Genomic DNA, 10000 nt, shown 5'->3' with positions numbered 1-10000 from the left:
CAATCACAGTGCGCCTTTGCTGGGTAAGTTGTGGACATGGCAGGCACCCCCGGGACACCGGTGGAACTCGGCCGGACTCGTGGTACTCCAACCCGGGCATAATTTTGGACCAAATTCGGGACTTTTGCCCACTTTCCCAACTTTTCTTCCCAATCACAGTGCGCCTTTGCTGGGTGCGTCGTGGACATGTCAGGCACCCCGGAACCCTGGTGGAACGCGGCGGGACTTGTGGGACTCGAACCTGGGTGTGATTTTGGACCAAATTCGGGACTTTTGCCCACTTTCCCAACTTTTCTTCCCAATCACAGTGCGCCTTTGCTGGGTAAGTTGTGGACATGCCAGGCACCCCCGGAACCCTGGTGGAACGCGGCGGGACTTGTGGGACTCGAACCTGGGTGTGATTTTGGACCAAATTCGGGACTTTTGCCCACTTTCCCAACTTTTCTTCCCAATCACAGTGCGCCTTTGCTGGGTGCGTTGTGGACATTGTAGGCACCCCGGAACCCTGGTGGAACGCGGCGGGACTTGTGGGACTCGAACCTGGGTGTGATTTTGGACCAAATTCGGGACTTTTGCCCACTTTCCCAACTTTTCTTCCCAATCACAGTGCGCCTTTGCTGGGTGCGTTGTGGACATTGTAGGCACCCCGGAACCCTGGTGGAACGCGGCGGGACTTGTGGGACTCGAACCTGGGTGTGATTTTGGACAGAATTCGGGACTTTTGCCCACTTTCCCAACTTTTCTTCCCAATCACAGTGCGCCTTTGCTGGGTGCGTTGTGGACATTGTAGGCACCCCGAGACACTGGTGGAACGCGGCGGGACTTGTGGGACTCGAACCTGGGTGTGATTTTGGACCAAATTCGGGACTTTTGCCCACTTTCCCAACTTTTCTTCCCAATCACAGTGCGCCTTTGCTGGGTGCGTTGTGGACATTGTAGGCACCCCGAGACACTGGTGGAACGCGGCGGGACTTGTGGGACTCGAACCTGGGTGTGATTTTGGACCAAATTCGGGACTTTTGCCCACTTTCCCAACTTTTCTTCCCAATCACAGTGCGCCTTTGCTGGGTGCGTCGTGGACATGTCAGGCACCCCGGAACCCTGGTGGAACGCGGCGGGACTTGTGGGACTCGAACCTGGGTGTGATTTTGGACCAAATTCGGGACTTTTGCCCACTTTCCCAACTTTTCTTCCCAATCACAGTGCGCCTTTGCTGGGTGCGTTGTGGACATTGTAGGCACCCCGAGACACTGGTGGAACGCGGCGGGACTTGTGGGACTCGAACCTGGGTGTGATTTTGGACCAAATTCGGGACTTTTGCCCACTTTCCCAACTTTTCTTCCCAATCACAGTGCGCCTTTGCTGGGTGCGTTGTGGACATGTCAGGCACACTGGTGGAACGCGGCGGGACTTGTGGGACTCGAACCTGGGTGTGATTTTTGATCATTTCGTGGACTTTTGCTATGCATGCCTTCTCCCCGCTAGTTTGATGTGTGCTGCTGCAAAAGTTCCAAGAGGGCGTTTTTGCCCCCCTCCAAACTCCCTCTCTTTGTTTTTAGTGCATATTTTCTGCTGGATCTACTCTCTATTTACTCCAAGGAAAAAAACTAGCCGGTCGCGGCAAATTTTTACAATCGGTCGCCAAACTACGGCACGAGGGCCGAACGCGGTACGCCGGCGTCCAAGATACGGCCCGGGGATTTTTTTTGATTTTTTGGGCTTTTTTTGATTTTTTTGGACATGTTGGGCATCCCAGGACTCGGGTGCGACTGCAGGACGTGTGGGGCTCTAACCTGGGTGTGGTTTTTGGTCATTTTTCCGGACTTTTGCCCACTTTTCCAACTTTTCTTCCCAATCACAGTGCGCCTTTGCTGGGTGCGTTTTGGGCATGTGGGGGGCACCTCGGACTCGGGTGGGACGCGGCGGGACTTGTGGCACTCGTACCTGTGTGTGATTTTTGATCATTTTGTGGACTTTTCCCCAGACACTCTCCACTTGTCTACCCCACTTCCCCTGTGACTTTGCTGGGGGGGCGTTTCCCCGCTGTCCTTTGTAGTGTAAGGGTTACTTTTCTTTTTTTTCTGTCTGAAAATAGGGCCCCAAAAGGCCTCACACTCCCCGGGAAGACCTGATGGACGCCTCGGCGTCACTGAAACAGGCCAATCTGTCTGAAAATATGGCCCACGAAAGGCCTCACATTCCCCGGGAAGACCTGATGGACGCCCCGGCGTCACCGAAATACGGCAAACTGTCTGAAAATAGGGGCTCCAAGGGTTCCCCACTCTTTCTGGCCCACAAAAGGCCTCTCATTCCCCGGGAACACCTGTAGGACTCCCCGGCGTCAAGGAAATACGCCAAACCGTCTGAAAATAGAGGCCCAAAAGAACTGGAAATAATGTGTTTAATTTGGGGGGTGATGTCTATAATTATGGGGGTGCATTGGAGGCGGGAGTCCACTGGAGGGCTCCACACCGTCTGAATATAGGGCCCCAAAAGGCCTGGAATTAATGTATTTAATTTGGGGGGTGCATTTGCAGCGGGAGTCCACCGGAGGGCTCCATTTCCCCACTCTTTTGTTGACATATGGCCACAAAAGGCCTCTCATTCCCCGGGAAGACCTGATGGACGCCCCGGCGTCACCGAAATAAGCCAAACTGTCTGAAAATAGGGGCTCCAAGGGTTCCCCACTCTTTCTGGCCCACAAAAGGCCTCTCATTCCCCGGGAACACCTGTAGGACTCCCCGGCGTCAAGGAAATCCGCCAAACTGTCTGAAAATAGGGCCCCAAAAGAACTGGAAATGATGCCTTTAATTTGGGGGGTGATGTCTTTAATTTGGGGGGTGCATTGGAGGCGGGAGTCCACTGGAGGGCTACACACCGTCTGAATATAGGGCCCCAAAAGAACTGGAAATAATGTGTTTAATTCAGGGTGCATTTGCAGGGGGTGTCCACCAGAGGGCTCCAATTCCCCCACTGTAGTCCTGGTACTCTAAAATGATGGCACTTAGTCAAATTTCCGCCTTTTTTTGATGACTTCCAACTAGGAGAGGGACTAATTTTGAGTTCCGGACCCGGGTGGAGAACCATAGCAGGTCGGCCTTCTTAAAGGGAAATGCTCCTAGGCACTTAGTCAAATTTACGCCTTTTTTTTGGACTTCCAGCGAGGAGAGGGACTAATTTTGCTTTCCGCACCCGGGTGGAGAACCATAGCAGGTCAGCCTTCTTAAAGGGACATCCTCCTAGGCACTTAGTCAAATTCACGCCTTTTTTTTGGACTTCCAGCGAGGAGAGGGACTAATTTTGCTTTCCGTACCCGGGTGGAGAACCATAGCACGTCGGCCTTCTTAAAGGGAAATGCTCCTAGGCACTTAGTCAAATTCACGCCTTTTTTTTGGACTTCCAGCGAGGAGAGGGACAATTTTGCTTTCCTGACCCAGGTGGAGAACCATAGCACGTCGGCCTTCTTAAAGGGACATCCTCCTAGGCACTTAGTCAAATTCACGCCTTTTTTTTGGACTTCCAGCGAGGAGAGGGACTAATTTGGCGTTCCAGACCCAGGTGGAGAACCATAGCACGTCGGCCTTCTTAAAGGGAAATGCTCCTAGACACTTAGTCAAATTTACCAAACTTTTCTATAGAGCCCTGGTACTCTAAAATGATGACACATAGACAAAAAACCAAACTTTTCTATAGAGGCCTGGTACTCTAAAATGATGACACATAGACAAAAAACCAAACTTTTCTATAGAGGCCTGGTACTCTAAAATGATGACACATAGACAAAAAACCAAACTTTTCTATAGAGGCCTGGTACTCTAAAATAATGACACTTAGTCAAATTTCCGCCTTTTTTTGACTACTTCCAGCTAGGAGAGGGACTAATTTGGCGTTCCGTACCCAGGTAGAGAACCAAGGCACGTCGGCCTTCTTAAGGGGACATCCTCCTAGGCACTTAGTCAAATTTCCGCCTTTTTTTTGGACTTCCAGCGAGGAGAGGGACTAATTTGGCGTTCCAGACCCAGGTGGAGAACCATAGCACGTCGGCCTTCTTAAAGGGACATCCTCCTAGGCACTTAGTCAAATTTACGCCTTTTTTTTGGACTTCCAGCGAGGAGAGGGACAATTTTGCTTTCCTGACCCAGGTGGAGAACCATAGCAGGTCGGCCTTCTTAAAGGGACATCCTCCTAGGCACTTAGTCAAATTTACGCCTTTTATTTGGACTTCCAGCGAGGAGAGGGACTAATTTTGCTTTCCGGACCCAGGTGGAGAACCATAGCAGGTCGGCCTTCTTAAAGGGACATCCTCCTAGGCACTTAGTCAAATTCACGCCTTTTTTTTGGACTTCCAGCGAGGAGAGGGACTAATTTGGCGTGCCGTACCCAGGTAGAGAACCAAGGCACGTCGGCCTTCTTAAGGGGACATCCTCCTAGACACTTAGTCAAATTCACGCCTTTTTTTTTGGACTTCCAGCTAGGAGAGGGACTAATTTGGCGTTCCAGACCCAGGTGGAGAACCATAGCACGTCGGCCTTCTTAAAGGGACATCCTCCTAGGCACTTAGTCAAATTTACGCCTTTTTTTTGGACTTCCAGCGAGGAGAGGGACTAATTTTGCTTTCCGTCCCCGGGTGGAGAACCATAGCAGGTCAGCCTTCTTAAAGGGACATCCTCCTAGGCACTTAGTCAAATTTCCGCCTTTTTTTTGGACTTCCAGCGAGGAGAGGGACAATTTTGCTTTCCAGACCCAGGTGGAGAACCATAGCAGGTCGGCCTTCTTAAAGGGACATCCTCCTAGGCACTTAGTGAAATTCACGCCTTTTTTTTGGACTTCCAGCGAGGAGAGGGACAATTTTGCGTTCCTGACCCAGGTGGAGAACCAAGGGACGTCGGCCTTCTTAAGGGGACATCCTCCTAGGCACTTAGTCAAATTCACGCCTTTTTTTGGGACTTCCAGCTAGGAGAGGGACTAATTTGGCGTTCCGTACCCAGGTAGAGAACCAAGGCACGTCGGCCTTCTTAAGGGGACATGCTCCTAGGCACTTAGTCAAATTTACGCCTTTTTTTTGGACTTCCAGCGAGGAGAGGGACAATTTTGCGTTCCTGACCCAGGTGGAGGACCATAGCACGTCGGCCTTCTTAAAGGGACATCCTCCTAGGCACTTAGTCAAATTTACACCTTTTTTTTTGGACTTCCAGCGAGGAGAGGGACTAATTTTGCTTTCCGTACCCGGGTGGAGAACCATAGCAGGTCAGCCTTCTTAAAGGGACATCCTCCTAGGCACTTAGTCAAATTTACGCCTTTTTTTTGGACTTCCAGCGAGGAGAGGGACTAATTTTGCTTTCCGTCCCCGGGTGGAGAACCATAGCAGGTCAGCCTTCTTAAAGGGACATCCTCCTAGGCACTTAGTCAAATTTCCGCCTTTTTTTTGGACTTCCAGCGAGGAGAGGGACAATTTTGCTTTCCAGACCCAGGTGGAGAACCATAGCAGGTCGGCCTTCTTAAAGGGACATCCTCCTAGGCACTTAGTGAAATTCACGCCTTTTTTTTGGACTTCCAGCGAGGAGAGGGACAATTTTGCGTTCCTGACCCAGGTGGAGAACCAAGGGACGTCGGCCTTCTTAAGGGGACATCCTCCTAGGCACTTAGTCAAATTCACGCCTTTTTTTGGGACTTCCAGCTAGGAGAGGGACTAATTTGGCGTTCCGTACCCAGGTAGAGAACCAAGGCACGTCGGCCTTCTTAAGGGGACATGCTCCTAGGCACTTAGTCAAATTTACGCCTTTTTTTTGGACTTCCAGCGAGGAGAGGGACAATTTTGCGTTCCTGACCCAGGTGGAGGACCATAGCACGTCGGCCTTCTTAAAGGGACATCCTCCTAGGCACTTAGTCAAATTTACACCTTTTTTTTTGGACTTCCAGCGAGGAGAGGGACTAATTTTGCTTTCCGTACCCGGGTGGAGAACCATAGCAGGTCAGCCTTCTTAAAGGGACATCCTCCTAGGCACTTAGTCAAATTTACGCCTTTTTTTTGGACTTCCAGCGAGGAGAGGGACTAATTTTGCTTTCCGTACCCGGGTGGAGAACCATAGCAGGTCAGCCTTCTTAAGGGGACATCCTCCTAGGCACTTAGTCAAATTTACGCCTTTTTTTTGGACTTCCAGCGAGGAGAGGGACTAATTTTGCTTTCCGTACCCGGGTGGAGAACCATAGCAGGTCAGCCTTCTTAAAGGGACATCCTCCTAGGCACTTAGTCAAATTTACGCCTTTTTTTTGGACTTCCAGCGAGGAGAGGGACTAATTTTGCTTTCCGTACCCGGGTGGAGAACCATAGCACGTCGGCCTTCTTAAAGGGAAATGCTCCTAGGCACTTAGTCAAATTCACGCCTTTTTTTTGGACTTCCAGCGAGGAGAGGGACAATTTTGCTTTCCTGACCCAGGTGGAGAACCATAGCACGTCGGCCTTCTTAAAGGGACATCCTCCTAGGCACTTAGTCAAATTCACGCCTTTTTTTTGGACTTCCAGCGAGGAGAGGGACAATTTTGCTTTCCTGACCCAGGTGGAGAACCATAGCACGTCGGCCTTCTTAAAGGGAAATGCTCCTAGGCACTTAGTCAAATTCACGCCTTTTTTTTGGACTTCCAGCGAGGAGAGGGACAATTTTGCTTTCCTGACCCAGGTGGAGAACCATAGCACGTCGGCCTTCTTAAAGGGAAATGCTCCTAGGCACTTAGTCAAATTCACGCCTTTTTTTTGGACTTCCAGCGAGGAGAGGGACAATTTTGCTTTCCGGACCCAGGTGGAGAACCATAGCACGTCGGCCTTCTTAAAGGGACATCCTCCTAGGCACTTAGTCAAATTTCCGCCTTTTTTTTGGACTTCCAGCGAGGAGAGGGACTAATTTGGCGTTCCAGACCCAGGTGGAGAACCATAGCACGTCGGCCTTCTTTAAGGGACATCCTCCTAGGCACTTAGTCAAATTTACGCCTTTTTTTTGGACTTCCAGCGAGGAGAGGGACAATTTTGCTTTCCTGACCCAGGTGGAGAACCATAGCACGTCAGCCTTCTTAAAGGGACATCCTCCTAGGCACTTAGTCAAATTTCCGCCTTTTTTTTGGACTTCCAGCGAGGAGAGGGACTAATTTTGCTTTCCGCACCCGGGTGGAGAACCATAGCAGGTCAGCCTTCTTAAAGGGACATCCTCCTAGGCACTTAGTCAAATTTACGCCTTTTTTTTGGACTTCCAGCGAGGAGAGGGACTAATTTTGCTTTCCGTACCCGGGTGGAGAACCATAGCACGTCGGCCTTCTTAAAGGGAAATGCTCCTAGGCACTTAGTCAAATTCACGCCTTTTTTTTGGACTTCCAGCGAGGAGAGGGACAATTTGGCGTTCCTGACCCAGGTGGAGAACCATAGCAGGTCGGCCTTCTTAAAGGGAAATGCTCCTAGACACTTAGTCAAATTTACACCTTTTTTTTTTGGACTTCCAGCGAGGAGAGGGACAATTTTGCTTTCCTGACCCAGGTGGAGAACCATAGCACGTCGGCCTTCTTAAAGGGACATCCTCCTAGGCACTTAGTCAAATTCACGCCTTTTTTTTGGACTTCCAGCGAGGAGAGGGACAATTTTGCTTTCCTGACCCAGGTGGAGAACCATAGCACGTCGGCCTTCTTAAAGGGAAATGCTCCTAGGCACTTAGTCAAATTCAGGCCTTTTTTTTGGACTTCCAGCGAGGAGAGGGACAATTTTGCTTTCCTGACCCAGGTGGAGAACCATAGCACGTCGGCCTTCTTAAAGGGAAATGCTCCTAGGCACTTAGTCAAATTCAGGCCTTTTTTTTGGACTTCCAGCGAGGAGAGGGACAATTTTGCTTTCCTGACCCAGGTGGAGAACCATAGCACGTCGGCCTTCTTAAAGGGAAATGCTCCTAGGCACTTAGTCAAATTCACGCCTTTTTTTTGGACTTCCAGCGAGGAGAGGGACAATTTTGCTTTCCTGACCCAGGTGGAGAACCATAGCACGTCGGCCTTCTTTAAGGGACATCCTCCTAGGCACTTAGTCAAATTTACGCCTTTTTTTTGGACTTCCAGCGAGGAGAGGGACAATTTTGCTTTCCTGACCCAGGTGGAGAACCATAGCACGTCGGCCTTCTTAAAGGGACATCCTCCTAGGCACTTAGTCAAATTTACGCCTTTTTTTTGGACTTCCAGCGAGGAGAGGGACAATTTTGCTTTCCTGACCCAGGTGGAGAACCATAGCACGTCGGCCTTCTTAAAGGGAAATGCTCCTAGGCACTTAGTCAAATTCACGCCTTTTTTTTGGACTTCCAGCGAGGAGAGGGACAATTTTGCTTTCCTGACCCAGGTGGAGAACCATAGCACGTCGGCCTTCTTAAAGGGAAATGCTCCTAGGCACTTAGTCAAATTCACGCCTTTTTTTTGGACTTCCAGCGAGGAGAGGGACAATTTTGCTTTCCGGACCCAGGTGGAGAACCATAGCACGTCGGCCTTCTTAAAGGGACATCCTCCTAGGCACTTAGTCAAATTTCCGCCTTTTTTTTGGACTTCCAGCGAGGAGAGGGACTAATTTGGCGTTCCAGACCCAGGTGGAGAACCATAGCACGTCGGCCTTCTTTAAGGGACATCCTCCTAGGCACTTAGTCAAATTTACGCCTTTTTTTTGGACTTCCAGCGAGGAGAGGGACAATTTTGCTTTCCTGACCCAGGTGGAGAACCATAGCACGTCGGCCTTCTTAAAGGGACATCCTCCTAGGCACTTAGTCAAATTTACGCCTTTTTTTTGGACTTCCAGCGAGGAGAGGGACAATTTTGCTTTCCTGACCCAGGTGGAGAACCATAGCACGTCGGCCTTCTTAAAGGGAAATGCTCCTAGGCACTTAGTCAAATTCACGCCTTTTTTTTTGGACTTCCAGCGAGGAGAGGGACAATTTTGCTTTCCTGACCCAGGTGGAGAACCATAGCACGTCGGCCTTCTTAAAGGGAAATGCTCCTAGGCACTTAGTCAAATTCACGCCTTTTTTTTTTGGACTTCCAGCGAGGAGAGGGACTAATTTTGCTTTCCGTACCCGGGTGGAGAACCATAGCAGGTCGGCCTTCTTAAAGGGAAATGTTCCAGCTAGGAGAGGGACTAATTTGGCGTTCCGTACCCAGGTGGAGAACCATAGCACGTCGGCCTTCTTAAAGGGAAATGCTCCTAGACACTTAGTCAAATTCACGCCTTTTTTTTGGACTTCCAGCTAGGAGAAGCACTAATTTGGCGTTCCGTACCCAGGTGGAGAACCATAGCACGTCGGCCTTCTTAAAGGGAAATGCTCCTAGACACTTAGTCAAATTCACGCCTTTTTTTTTGGACTTCCAGCTAGGAGAGGGACTAATTTGGCGTTCCGTACCCAGGTGGAGAACCATAGCACGTCGGCCTTCTTAAAGGGAAATGCTCCTAGACACTTAGTCAAATTCACGCCTTTTTTTTTGGACTTCCAGCTAGGAGAGGGACTAATTTGGCGTTCCGTACCCAGGTGGAGAACCATAGCACGTCGGCCTTCTTAAAGGGAAATGCTCCTAGACACTTAGTCAAATTCACGCCTTTTTTTTGGACTTCCAGCTAGGAGAGGGACTAATTTGGTGTTCCGTACCCAGGTAGAGAACCAAGGCACGTCGGCCTTCTTAAGGGGACATCCTCCTAGACACTTAGTCAAATTCACGCCTTTTTTTTTGGACTTCCAGCTAGGAGAGGGACTAATTTGGCGTTCCAGACCCAGGTGGAGAACCATAGCACGTCGGCCTTCTTAAAGGGAAATGCTCCTAGACACTTAGTCAAATTTACCAAACTTTTCTATAGAGCCCTGGTACTCTAAAATGATGACACATAGACAAAAAACCAAACTTTTCTATAGAGGCCTGGTACTCTAAAATGATGACACATAGACAAAAAACCAAACTTTTCTATAGAGGCCTGGTACTCTAAAATAATGACACTTAGTCA

This window comes from Nerophis lumbriciformis, unplaced genomic scaffold (assembly GCF_033978685.3).
Source record: "Nerophis lumbriciformis unplaced genomic scaffold, RoL_Nlum_v2.1 HiC_scaffold_63, whole genome shotgun sequence".
Classification (NCBI taxonomy): Eukaryota; Metazoa; Chordata; class Actinopteri; order Syngnathiformes; family Syngnathidae; genus Nerophis; species Nerophis lumbriciformis.
Note: the sequence above shows the minus strand (reverse complement) of the source record.